Consider the following 13,811-nt stretch of genomic DNA (forward strand, 5'->3'; position numbering starts at 1 on the left):
TCTTCCAACCAGGTGTTAGGACTCCAACGGGACTAACGGGGTGCAAATGTTTTAATTCTCGTGTTCTCACAGCTGCTAACCCTCACACTCATTTCCCTAAGGGAGCGCATTTCTCACGCTCAGCACGGGCCCCTGAGTCACTATCTTGCCTATAACTCTTCCCAAGTGATGCCAGCTCTAGTGAGGAAAAGGTTACAGTGCCAATGCACTGGAAATGCTCTAAGCTGAAAAAAGTCCCGGACAAGGATGCTACAGTCTGTGTTCTAGGAAAGATCAGCCCTCACCTGAGAGGCAGCATGATGTGGGGAAAGAATACCTACTTACTTTTGAGTCCAACAGACCTGGGTTCAAATTCAACACAACTCATTGTGGAATAGTTGTGGGTAAGTAGTTTAAATTATCTGAATTTTACTTTTCTCATTTATAAAATAGAGAATAATCTTTCAGAAGCATTGTAAAGACTATGGCTGAATCATATAACAGAGCTAATGTAGACCGGGTGTGGTGGCTCATGCCTGTAATCCCAGCACTTTGAGATGCCGAGGCGGGTGGATCATTAGGTCAGGAGTTCAAGACCAGCCTGGCCAAGATGGTGAAACCCTGTCTCTACTAAAAATACAAAAATTAGCCAGGCGTGGTGGCGGGTTCCCGTAATCCCAACTACTCAGGAGGCTGAGGCAGAAAATTGCTTGAACCCAGGAGGCGGAGGTTGCAGTGAGCCAAGATCACGCCACTGCACTCCAGCCTGGGAGTCAGAGCAAGACTCCATCTCAAAAAAATAACTAAATTTTTTTAAAAAGAAGCTAATATAGACTCTAGTACAGAGTAAGCATGTTTTGTAAATTTTGTCAGTTGCTGTTATAACAAGCAGAGTGGCCTTGGATAATTTACCTAACACTTCTGAGCTTTGTTTGTCTCAGTGGCTAATAATTATTGGGTTACCTCTCCACTAAAGTTCTGGCCAGCTCTAAGAGGTTAGTGCCTAGGTTGAAAAAGCTTGGTCTAAGTGGCAGTTTTGTGGTTTTGTTTTATATTTGGGGGTGGGAGATAGTGTTGGTAAAACTGCAGAAGTAGATTGTTTTAGCAGAGCTGTTAGTCACTGAAAGGTAGCCTTGCCCATCTATCATGCCCGAGTATGTTTTCTCATCAGGGTCAACGCTCGAAACAGGATTAAAAAACAAAATAAGCAAAATCTAAGATGATGACACAGTAGCTGGTGCGCGCACACACAGCTCTCTCCCAAAGTCATTATTCTCTCTTAATTATCGAGGGTATGCCGTGTCAAAGCTGACTGTTGTGTGCCTTTGGTGAAGAGAGTCGTCAGGTGCCTCTTACAATTCCTTAGCTGTTGCCCCCAAAGAAAAATGTGGTGACTCCCCCAAAAATATATACCTGAAAAAGTCTGTCATTTCTAGATCTCACTTTTTCAATCTCTTATTCAAATAAAGCAATTTTTAGTAAGAATTTTGGCCTGTCCTATTAAACAAATAAAAATAAGTGCATGACCCTTTAATTTACTTAACTGATGGCAATTCTGTCTCAGTGCATTTGGGCTAAAATTCAACCATCAGTTTCTTATTTTGAAGTTTCTCACTTTCTTTGTTTCACAGCGAAACATTTTCAAAAATTTAAAAGTAAAGTTTACGATTGATCAGATATGAATCAGTATAAATTGTATGCTTATAAATTGTAATTCAATTTATATTTCTGTAGGTTATTAGTACCATTTACAAGGTTAACCCTTAATTTTTATATTTGTATAGATGGCAAGAGGAAATGCACAATTTTTCCTCTTTTATCATGTCAACCCTTAGAATTTCAGTTGTTCCCTTCTACTTCTCTATCATAAAAATGTTTAAGATTGCTCTATTTTTATGAAAGTGGAATGAAATATAAAATAATAGAGATTGATACTGTTTATTACAGTGAAAGATAACTATCACAAGTGGTTATGCATTCATTGAAGAAAAAACAAATAGGGGTTGAAAATAACTGAAGGAACTATACAGGGAATATAAAGAAGCTAAAAAAAAAAATACTTATGAAAAAAGAAGCAGGATAAACCAATAGAAGGAAATGATGTAGTGCCATCATTGAAGCCAGCTGAGCCCTCTCTTGCTGGCGGAGTCCTTAGATGGCAAGAGGCTTCGAAGGCAGGGAGCAAGACAGCTGCCATGAGTGGATATCAGACTCCTGATACCGATGCAAGATGGCAGTTATGCAGGGAGAGGGAGTATTATTAGTTCTCTTTTACCCAGAAGGAGGTTGAAGCTCCAAGAGTTTTAAACTTCCTAAGCCTACTCAGCTGGTATACGGCAGGTACAGGGTTTGAAGCTAGGAAGTCTGAGCTCTGAACCACTGTGTTCTACTGCCTCTCAGAACTTAGGGAACTTTATCTGTTCTACAGGACAAAGGTCATAAGTTCCTGATGTGTTGCTTCTATAATGTCCTGTATAAAATGGTTAAAAAGTGGGTGGGGAGATGGATTATGGCTACCTTCTCATTAAGGTTTAAATAAAATATGTAAGGCACTCATTTCATCCTCAAAACTTGTTCTCTCCTCCCCTTCCTCCACCACCACCATCTCTGCTTATTATGTGCTGCCCATCCATCAAGTCCTACTTTATGTACTGTACACAAGGTCATTTCTGGCCAGGATAGACATTTCAGTCCCTCTGCAGGAATATCCTGGAGACTTAGCATTTGCTTTTATCATTCTTCAGGTTAATCAATTGAAATTTGTTTTTATTTTTGTGTGTCCTGTCTGCCTCTTCACCACCCAAGTAGAAAACTCCCAGGAGCTGAGGATCCTAGAAACCTTAGATTTATTTTTACCCTCAATGTTGTCATTGATTTCAGAAACACAATAAATGAATGGATGGGTGGATGGGTGGATTAATAAATGGGAAAGAGGAAAAGGAAAGACCCAAAAAGTCTGAAACAGTTGTGGGTACCATTTAAGATAGATTTTTCTCTTTTAAAATTATTTTCAAAATGTCATCTAATTCTTAGTTATTTCTTTGGAAATAGATTTACCACTTGGGAAGTATTTGGCTTTAAATCTTCAAGATGAGTCCAAATTTATCATTAAAAAAAACAGGAATCCCAGAATCATTTGTTTTTTTTTTTTCCTCCAAGGCACAAAATTTACCAGAACTTAAGCTTCAAAGGAATTTTTAAAGAAATTAGCCTAATAGGTATCAATTTCTTAATAAACGTATACCATTTCTTAAACAATTCATCAGTTTATACCAGAAAGCCATTGTACGATAAGAGATGACCATTTCATCCTGTTTTGGTAAGGAAAACATCTTTGAAAGTCCTGTTCTTTTCTACTGGATTCAAGTACAATGTTTTCATGGTCTGCTTGACTTCATCAAATGATAAACTGTCACCAAGTCTATCTTTTCTGGAAATACAATACAAAAATTCACAGTATTTTAATATAAAGCACAATTTTTTCAAATGTATTACACAATGCACTGAGATCAAAATCTAAATTTAAAAAGTCATTCTCAATTATATCCAAAAGAGTGTCCCTGAATGGCGAATGGCCTTTTTTGTCATGCGCCAAAAAGACATATGGTCCCAGATTCATTGCAAAAGTCTTGCTATGGAGAAGGGGTCTTAAGTGGAAAGACAGCTGCCAGTAAAAGGATATTAAAGGGTTATCTGGAATAGATGTATAAGATAGCATTTAAACTCTAGCATTTTCTTTTACATTTCAAAACCAAGGAACGTGGTCACATCAACTTTCCTGATTATCCACATATTATTTTCCTTTAAATATTTTCCATTCCATGGACATTCAGTGCTCTCTGACACCTATGGGTCATACCAAGTGCTATGCCATGAAGGCCAGCATTAGGTTACACTCTTCTGTATTGTTCTCCAATTGTTTTTGTCGTGTGTGCGTTTCTTCTGTGTCGTGTCTCACCAGCAAAATAGTAAGCTCCTGAGGACCAGAGCTGAGTCTCACCTTCCCTGATGGGCTCCACAATCAAGGTGAATATATTCATAGCTGTAATAGCTGGCTCCCCAGCGTTTGCTAGGGAAGGCTCCTTGCCCAAATAACAAGTCCCTAGTTGCCTATAGTAAAAATATCCAGGAGAAAAAAATTATTCAACTGGGGTAAAGGGTTGACTCTACCCTATTAGTAAAGTAACTATATACCCTTTTTTATCTGGCATAGTTATGGTTGACACCTGCTGTTCTGATATAATTAATTGTGCTTCCTTTCTTTCAATAGTACCCCAGTTTAGTTGAAAAATCTATAGACAATCTACATATGGGAGAAAGCCTAGAAATCTTAGCATGGTCCCCAGATATTTCACAATCTTCACAATCTGATCCCGAGGTAATAGCCAGCCTTTTCTCTGCCACTGGGGATGCTCTGCATCAAGACGAGAGAGACAAAATGAAGGGTTGGAGCGTTTGCCACAGGTTTGCCACTGCTGTGTTCTCTTCTCCAGGCTGGGCACATAGATGGTCAAATGCTGGAGTGGCAGTTCTTATCAACCTGTTACCCGATGATTTAATATTTTTGAGCACTTACAATGTGCTGGGCTAAGGGATTTATGGAAATGGGTTATTAAATCCTTACAGCAACCCCATGAAGCAGGTACTATTAGGATTCTCTTTGTCCCACTGAAGACAGTCCCCAAGAGGTTAAGAAATCTACAAGTAACAGGCTGACTCCTGAGCCTGTATCTGAACACCACACCAAAGTGCTTTTCTCCATGGCCTCTAAGTGTTCTGGTAATTTTGAACTCAATGTTAAAAACTCATCTTGTATAAATTATTCCTGACTCCCCACTCCTACATGGAAAAGCTGACAAGAACATCTAAAAAGAAAGAAAAACCTTTGCTAATTTGAAGGCTTTGACTTTGGATACTATCTGAGAGCTAATGTGACCTGGCTTTATAAATTGAAAGAAAAATATCCAAAGTCCTGATAAAGAAAAATATCCAAACGCACTTCCTGTGGCGATAACGTGAACAAAGTGGTGAATTCACTGGAAAATGCGTGTGTGGGAATGTACAGTCTCTACTTTAAAAATCAAGCCCCTGCCAAGGCTTAAACCAGTTAACAGACAACACTCTACACTAAACTTCTCCATGGGATACACATATAAAACACGGGCAAGGAAAAAACTACAGGCAATAAAGCCAACAACTGTAATGCCTAACAGGTCTGCTAAACTAGGAACGGATGTGGCAAGTGGGTAAGAGAAATAGTTTTTAAACATTTGTGGTGTCGGGGAGAGAGTCTGCCAGAGCATGCGAGTGAAGCAGGGTTAGTTTGGGACAGTGGCTGACGGAGATGCTCCCGACTCTATCCCAGGAGCACAGGAAACGAAATGACCTGGAACCTCGGCGTTGTGGTTAGTGTGCAGGCACTGGAAGTGGAAGGGTCGGGGTTGGCTTCACAGTCAGATGACCAGTGCACTTAGAGGACCTTGCATTCTGGGTTTAATGCCCTGCTCTCACTGTCATGAATTCTTAATTTATTTTTCCATTTTATTTTGTAAGTGAGGTCCTATCAGACAACAGAGCAGGTGCAGAGGGCTTGGAGCCTGGGTTCCTGTGCTTGGCCTCCCAGCCCCTCCCCTAGTTTGATTCTCTGCTGTCATGTCCTCCAGCCCTGGTGTCCCTGCTGCTTGGCTGCCTTCCACTTCCCATCCCTATTTCAGCGACATCAGCTGCCCTCCACCTCCAGCAGGGACTTGGGTGTGCACACCTCCGTGATGACATCTGGCAGGGCATGGCGGTAGCAGTCCTTGCAGTGTCTGGCAGTGCCACTGTGTGTTAAGTAGGGCATTTGGTGGGGGCAAGCCTCCCTCTCACCTGCTTCAGGTACACAGTATGTCCCAGTGCAGAAATGGCAATCCCTTGGGGGTCTATGAATTGGGGTGGCAGACCTGTGAGGAACGGAGATTGACTTTTCTCCCCTTGGGGGTGTGTTGGAGGATAAGGGCAAAGCACTTTGGTCTTGATCCTGGGACTGCTGCTGGAGGGAGATAGTAAGTGGAGGGGGAAGGGAGTGGGCTGAGGGTCTGCACCCACCTGCAAAGTGTAATATTAAATAGCAAAGAAACATGATGATGGGCCAAGACAGAGATGGTGGAAGAAAGTACAAGTTGAATGTTGTGCCTTCAATGGCACTCTTTTTAGGGTCCTACCTTTCGATTTTGCATCCGACCCTGCAAATTATATAGTCAGCCTTGGGTGAAATGCATGCTTTTAATAGCATTGGCTCCCCACCTCTCACAGAATGAAAGTAAAACCTCCAATAATGTCTTCCTCAATGGATTGTCTTTAAAATAACCCTCTGTTTAGAAAAAGTACATGCATTTTTTTCTTCCAGACAACCTTAGAAAGCTGTAAATGGTGACCAAGTATGGCAGAGCCATTGGGAGTACACACTGCTGGAAAGAGATGCCCTCTTTCCCCCCGCTTGTCTTCCTCCCATACCCCTTTCCCCACATCCTCTCTTCCAGTCAATGCCGCACTCCCATTTCATATGTAGAGGCTCCACTCACTCTCTACAGCGGGCCAACGAGGGGCTGCTTCTCACTGCTGTTACTTAACTCCAAACAATTCTGAGCAACCCCTCTTGTGACAACATCTGCACCAACATGAGCCGTAAGCTCCCTTCAGAACAGGCCTGTGAACGTTCTGGAACCCTAGCAGTGGCTGCTGTACCTAGTCATTTTTGCATCGTTGCTCTGTGGTACGGCTGGCTGCACTTCTGTGAGAAGCTTAACCTTCAGTATGAGCTCAGCCTGCCAGGGGCCTGGTCCTGCAGACTGCATGTTAAAGAGTGAGAGAAGCCAGAATTCTCTAAGCCATGGGGCATAACAGAGTGTTCTGTCAAACTGGGTGTGGGTTCATTATTCAACAGATCTTGTAATGTTTAATGGAAATAATTACTGAATAGTGCAGGATTTGCTTTAAAATTTGCTCTCCAATTATTTTTCAGGCAAAGGAGGAAAAAGTTTTTTGTTCCACGTGAAAACATATACTTTTTCTGAGGAAAAAAAAAGCAGTCCTACAAATAGGACTTATTAGAGACTGATTACTCACTTTTCAAAAAATATTTGTGCTGATTGTGCTATTTCCCAACCCTCTAATTATTTTTTTCCTTTTCTGCCTGCAAAACCTCTGCCTTCATTCATCTTTATTCTAGCCCCAGGCATTAAAGGGGTAGAAGAGCAGATTCATTCATTCTTTGAGAACATGTTTATTGAGCAATTACTATGTTTCCAGGTTTAGAGGTCCACGCATAAACAGAGCATGAACTGAAAGCCTGGCCCACATCCAGAGTGATCCTCAGCCTCTTACGGCTTTTTTCAGGGGCTTAGGAATACTCTAAAAGGTGGAGGACTTATGTTACTTTGTGATGCTCCATAATTCTGTAGACATTCTTTTTTATGTTTAAGGGCAATGTGCTAGTAATCTACTGAGTGATGTATTAAAAATTAACACTGCATGTTAATTTAGTCAATTATATTGTATGTATTGTGTTAATGTAAAATTGGTATAACACTGACATTACTTATGCTACTCTGTATTCTACTTGAGCTTCAAGCTACCATGAAATTTTGCCAAGCTACAACTTAGCACATGCCCAAGCAGACAGCAGGATTCCCCCAATTTTCTAGAAAAATACCCATCAGTGTTTTTCCGGAAGTGACGTCCTCCTTCCTGAAAGAACATTAGTGATGTTCTTGAGTTGGTCCAGACTCTCAGTTGCTGCTGTTCTGGCCTTTTCATATGTAATTATTTCAGGGTCACTTACTTGTCATGGATGGGTGAGTTTTCTGTAGTCATTATTGATTCTGTCCTGTGGAGTGATGGCATCAACAATATTGGAGCCTATCTTTTCCTAGCAATGGTCTTCAGGGTGGATATGGACTACAGTTGAGTTAAGAATAATTTTTATACCCCATTACTGAAACCAGTTTGCTGTTGTGGTGTCAATTTGGTTTTATTACTCAGTTCTTTGTCACCGGAATAGGACAATGGGTGGGGTGGGTGGAGCGCAAAGTTGGTCCCCCTGCTGACACTTAGAACTACTGGTAAGTAGCCTTCAATAAGTGATGAGACAACAGCATTCTACTCTTTTTACATTCCACTCCCCACAGGCCTGCCCGCCTCTGCCTAGACTGACTTCTTCAGTGGGGTTACCCTCTCCCTTCTCCCCTTCATCTACTAACAGGCCACAGGGGACCCATCTATAGCAGGGGCAAAGGCAGCTGACAGCCACAGAGCCACAGAGCCTAGGGTGCTGGTGAGCTGTTTGTGTACCTGTTCCACGGCCACACTTAGGAGGTCCCTTTTTTGAGAACTGACTAGTGGGTGAGTGGAACTCCCTGCTGGAGCTTAAAAGATAGCAATATTTCTCAAGGGTGTTTTTCAGGCAAACATTGCTCAGGGTTAGTGTTGGTGAAATGCAGTACAGGAGCTGTCGGCCAAATGTCAAGAGCTAGAGGATGCTTAAATTCAGATTATACCCGCTCAGGTCTGAATATAGCTAAATGTGGCATGTGGACACCTACAGATGCAAATAAGAATCGACAATATTTCCGTTATGAAGATTTCCATGGGCATAGTTGTTTGTTTGTTTGTTTGTTTGTTTGTTTGTTTTCTGTGGCTGATTTTATTCTTATTAGGGTCTCATGATGTGCCACACTGGCTTCTAATAAAAATAGTTACCTTATTTCATCAAATTCTAAAGCATCTTTAACTGTAAATCAGTCTACTATTTTACATAAAACTAAGAAACAATAAAGTTGCTAATTAATGGTACTGCTCTTGCACCCCTTGAGGCTTTTATTTTATACTTATGGAAAGAGCTTCCTTTGACCCATTGATGCATACATTTTATGTTGTCTGTTCTTTTTACAAAAGAGATCATTTCCTTTTCTGTAAACTATTTTAGAAGCGTTTTAGATTAATGAAGTTGTGAAGATAGGTGTTGTGTAGCCTGAGGCGGCGGCAGCACGGAGGGTAAGAGCAGGTGCTCTCAGGCTATGTGTTGACCAGCTTGCCTTACACCACCCCAGCACGGTTTGTGACACGGAAGGTTTTCTTCTTGAGGCAGTAAAAGGTGAAGCCAAGAATAGCATTACTGATTCCCAAATGGATGATGTTGAAGTTGTTCATACAACTGACATTCAGAAATACATTCCATGCTTTTTTTAGCTTTTATAATTCCTCAAGTGAAATAAGCGAGCAAGCAGTGAAGAAAATATTCTCCAATGTCAAAAAGAATGTGATAGGTTGGTATAAATTCCATCATCATTCAGATCAGATCATGATGTTTATAGAGAGGCTGCTTCACAAAAACTTGCAGGAGCATTTTTCAAGCCAATAGCTTGTTTTTCTACTATTAACACCAAGTATAATAACAGAAAACTGCTCTACTCATTGACTGAAACATGCCTTATATAAACCTCAAAAAGGACTTTTTCACAGGGTATCTTTAGCGGTTGCCAGTCTGGGTATTTCTGAACAACTAGGTTATGAAACTGTATCAGGTTCCTGTATGTCCACTGGTTTTAGCCAAGCAGTAAAAACACACAGCTCTACATTTTTTGAAGAAGATGGATCTTTAAAGGAGGTACATAAGATAAAGGGAATGTATGCTTCATTACAAGAGGAATTAAGAGTATATGCAAAAAAGTGGAAGACAGTGAACAAGCAATAAATAAACTAGTAAAGGATGTAAACAGATTAAAACAAGAAACTGAGAAAAGGAGATGAGCATAGATTCAGGCAGCAGGAGAGAAGAACATCTAAAAAGACCCTCAGGGGAACATTTTTCCTGGTCAAGCATTGCGGACCTTTTATCCAGATTCTGAATTTCTTCAATCATGTGTTATGTCTTTAAAAACCAGACATGTTTCTAAAAGTAGCTGTAACTACAACCTCCACCTCGATGTAGTAGCCAAAATGACCTTAATGGTAGAACACACTGACATTCCTGAAGCTAGTCCAGCTAGCAGACCACAAATGATTAAGCATAAAGCTTTAGGCTTAGATGGCAGATGAAATTCAAGAGATCATGGCAGTTAGAGATACAAGACAAACCATCTAAAACAGATACTGATAGTAGTTACCAAGAAAAAGCATCCACAATGGACAGCCCAGAAATAGATGAAGAGATTGAGAAAATGAAGGGATCTAGTGAATATCCAGTCTCCTACATCTTGATCCTTTTAACCTAAAAGATTTTTTTTAATTTGGCTGATGGGTAAAGCCAAACATTTCTATTGTTTTTTCTATGTTGAGCTACTTGTGCTAATACAGATGAATTCATTTGTTTTTACTATGTTCCCCTGTTTGCAGTAATCCGCAGATTAAGTCTTGGCATGTTTAATTTATAAAGTACTTTTTTGAACATCAGATGCTTTTATTTTAAAATCTTTTTTCACATTTCACTAAGTTGTTGAGGGAAAGGCTTACACTGACACATTCTTTATCACTGGAAAAGTGAGGCTGGGCACAGTGGCTCACACCTGTAATTCCAGCACTTAGGGAGGACAAGGCAGGAGAATTTATTGAGGCCAGAAGTTAGAGAGCAACCTGGGCAGCAAAGTGAGACCCATCTCTATTTAAAAAGGAAAAATAAATGGAAAAGCAAGAATAGAAAAGAAATGGAATTTATTTTCACAATGTGGAAAGAAATGTATATGAAAATTTACTTTTTATCTAAGTCATTAAAATTCTCCTAAAGTGATAATTTTTTTTTACTTTTTAAAAATTATACTTTAAGTTCTGGGGTACATGTGCAGAACATGCAGGTTTGTTAAGGTATACAAGTGTCATGGTAGTTTGCTGCCCCCATCAACCCATCATCTACATTAGGTATTTTTCCTAATGTCATCCCTGTCATCCCTCCTCCCGCCCCTGACTTCTCAACAGGCCCTGGTGTGTGATGTTCCCCTCCCTGTGTCCATGTGTTCTCATTGTTCAACTCCCACTAATGAGTGAGAAGATGCAGTGTGTGGTTTTCTGTTCTTGTGTTGGATTGCTGAGAATGATGGTTTCCAGCATCATCCATGTCCCTGCAAAAGACATGAACTCACCTTTTTTTTTTTATGGCTGCATAGTATTCCATGGTATATATGTGCCACGTTTTCTTTATCCAGTCTATCATTGATGGGCATTTGGGTTGCTTCCAAGTCTTTGCTATTGTGAACAGTGCTGAGGTAAACATACATGTGCATGTGTCTTTATAGTAGAATGATTTATAATTATTTTGGATATATACCCAGTAATGGAATTGCTGGGTCAAATGGTATTTCTAGTTCTAGATCCTTGAGGAATCACCACACTGTCTTCCACAATGGTTGAACTAATTTATACTCCCACCAACAGTGTAAAAGTGTTCCTATTTCTCCACATCCTCTCTGGCATCTGTTGTTTCCTGACTTTTTAATGATTGCCATTCTACCTGGCATGAGATGTTATCCGATTGTGGTTTTGATTTGCATTTCTCTAATGACCAGTGATGAGCATTTTTTCATATGTTTGTCGGCTGCATAAATGTCTTCTTTTGAGAAGTGTCTGTTCATATCCTTTGCCCACTTTTTGATGGGTTTTTTTTTTCTTGTAAATTTGTTTAAGTTCTTTGTAGATTCTGGATATTAGCCCTTTGTCAGATGGATAGATTACAAAATTTTTCTCCCATTCTGTAGGTTGCTGCCTGTTCACTCTGATGATAGTTTCTTTTGCTGTGCAGAAGCTCTTTAGTTTAATTAGATCCTATTGGTCTATTTTGACTTTTGTTGCCATTGCTTTTGGTGTTTTAGTCATGAAGTCTTTGCCCATGCCTATGTCCTGAATAGTATTGCCTAGGATTTCTTCTAGGGTTTTTATGGTTTTAAGTCTTACATTTATGTCTTTAATCCATCTTGAGTTAATTTTTGTATAAGGTGTAAGGAAGGGATTCAGTTTCAGCTTTCTGCATGTGGCTAGCCAGTATTCCCAACACCATTTATTAAATAGGGAATCCTACCCCATTCCTTGTTTTTGTCAGGTTTGTCAAAGATCAGATGGTTGTAGATGCATGGTGTTATTTCTGAGGGCTGTGTTGTGTTTCATTGGTCTATATCTCTGTTTTGGTACCAGTACCATGCTGTTTTGGTGACTATAGCCTTGTAGTATAGTTTGAAGTCAGGTAGCATGATGCCTCCAGCTTTGTTACTTTTACTTAGGATTGTCTTGACTATGCAGGCTCTTTTTTGGTTCCATATGAAATTGAAAGTAGTTTTTTCCAATTCTGTGAAGAAAGTCAATGGTAGTTTGATGAGGATGGCATTGAATCTATAAATTACCTTGGGCAGTATGGCCATTTTCATGATATTGATTCTTCCTATCCATGAGCATGGAATGTTTTCCCATTTGTTTGTGTCCTCTCCTATTTCCTTGAGCAGTGGTTTGTAGTTCTTGAAGAAGTCCTTCACATCCCTTATAAATTGGATTCCTAGTTATTTTATTCTCTTTGTAGCAATTGTGAATGGGAGTTCACTCATTATTTGGCTTGCTGTTTGTCTGTTATTGGTGTATAGAAACAATGGGAAATTCAACTCAGAGTCTTGTTGTTTTTTTCACCCAGTATCATTCTCGGTGCCAGCAAGGGTCTGGCATGTTTAGTAAAGGAGGATCGGATCATACATTTGATTTAGATGTTTTAAGATATATTTTAAGAAAGTATTCCACTGAATTCTTATTTATTCAGAATTAGTATTATATTTTTTCAAATGACTTTTCAGCACCTGTGGAAATAGGGTTACTTTTTTTTTTTTTTTTTTTTGAGACAGAGTCTTTGCTCTGTCACCCAGGCTGTAGTGCAGTGGTACGATCTCGGCTCACTGCAAGCTCCGCCTCCAGGGTTCACACCAGTCTCCTGCCTCAGCCTCCCGAGTAGCTGGGACTACAGGCACCTACCACCACGCCCTGCTAATTTTTGTATTTTTTAGTAAAAATGAGGTTTCCCTGTGTTAGCCAGGGTGGTCTTGATCTCCTGACCTCGTGATCCTCCTGCCTCAGCCTCCCAAATGCTGGGATTACAGGCGTGAGCTACTACACCCAGCCTTTTTTTCCCTTTATGTTACATTCCTGGGATAAACTATACGTGGTAATAATTTGTTATTGTATTATGTGCTGCCGAATCCAGATTCTGCCTGTCAGTATATTTTTAGGGTTCTTTTGCATCAATATTTATGAATGAGTTTGGTTTGTAATGTTTATTGTGAAATGCTTGCATTTTGGAACCTAATGATCCTTACTGTAAAGATTTTTTGAACATTTTCCTCTCTTGTAATATATCCTTAGACTTTGTAGAACACAAACTCGGCTTTCTAGAAATCACCATCGTTACTAATACTTAATTCATACTTTCTGTGTTTGACATTGTTAGTGTTTTTTGTTTTGTTTTGTTTTTGTTTTTCTAAGACAAGGTCTCACTGTCACCCAGGTTGAAGTACAGTGGTGCAATCTCAGCTCACTGCAACCTCCGCCTCATGGGCTCAAGCAGTCCTCCCACCTCAGCCTCCTGAGTAGCTAGGACTACAGGTGCCCATCACCATGTGTGGATAATTTTTGTATTTTTTGTAAAGATGGGGTTTCACCCTGTTGCCCAAGCTAGTCTCAAACTCCCAAGCTCAAGCGATCCCCCTACCTTGGCCTCCCAAAGTGCTGGGATTACAGGCTGAGCCACCATGCCTGGCCTTTGTTACAACTTTAATTATCTTGAAGAACCTTATGAAACTAGGTATGATTTTTCCTACTTTGCAGGAAAC

At 40.2% G+C, this 13,811-nt stretch overlaps 1 protein-coding gene and 1 pseudogene across 50 annotated transcripts in view; both read left to right on the plus strand.

Annotated features, from left to right (window-relative positions):
* Positions 1 to 13,811, plus strand: part of ABI3BP (ABI family member 3 binding protein) — a 244,769-nt gene that overhangs the window by 73,557 nt on the left and 157,401 nt on the right. The window lies entirely within an intron of this gene.
* On the plus strand, positions 6,639 to 9,712 carry LOC144338978 (BRCA1-A complex subunit Abraxas 1 pseudogene; annotated as a pseudogene).

This window comes from Macaca mulatta, chromosome 2 (assembly GCF_049350105.2).
Source record: "Macaca mulatta isolate MMU2019108-1 chromosome 2, T2T-MMU8v2.0, whole genome shotgun sequence".
Taxonomy (NCBI): domain Eukaryota; kingdom Metazoa; phylum Chordata; class Mammalia; order Primates; family Cercopithecidae; genus Macaca; species Macaca mulatta.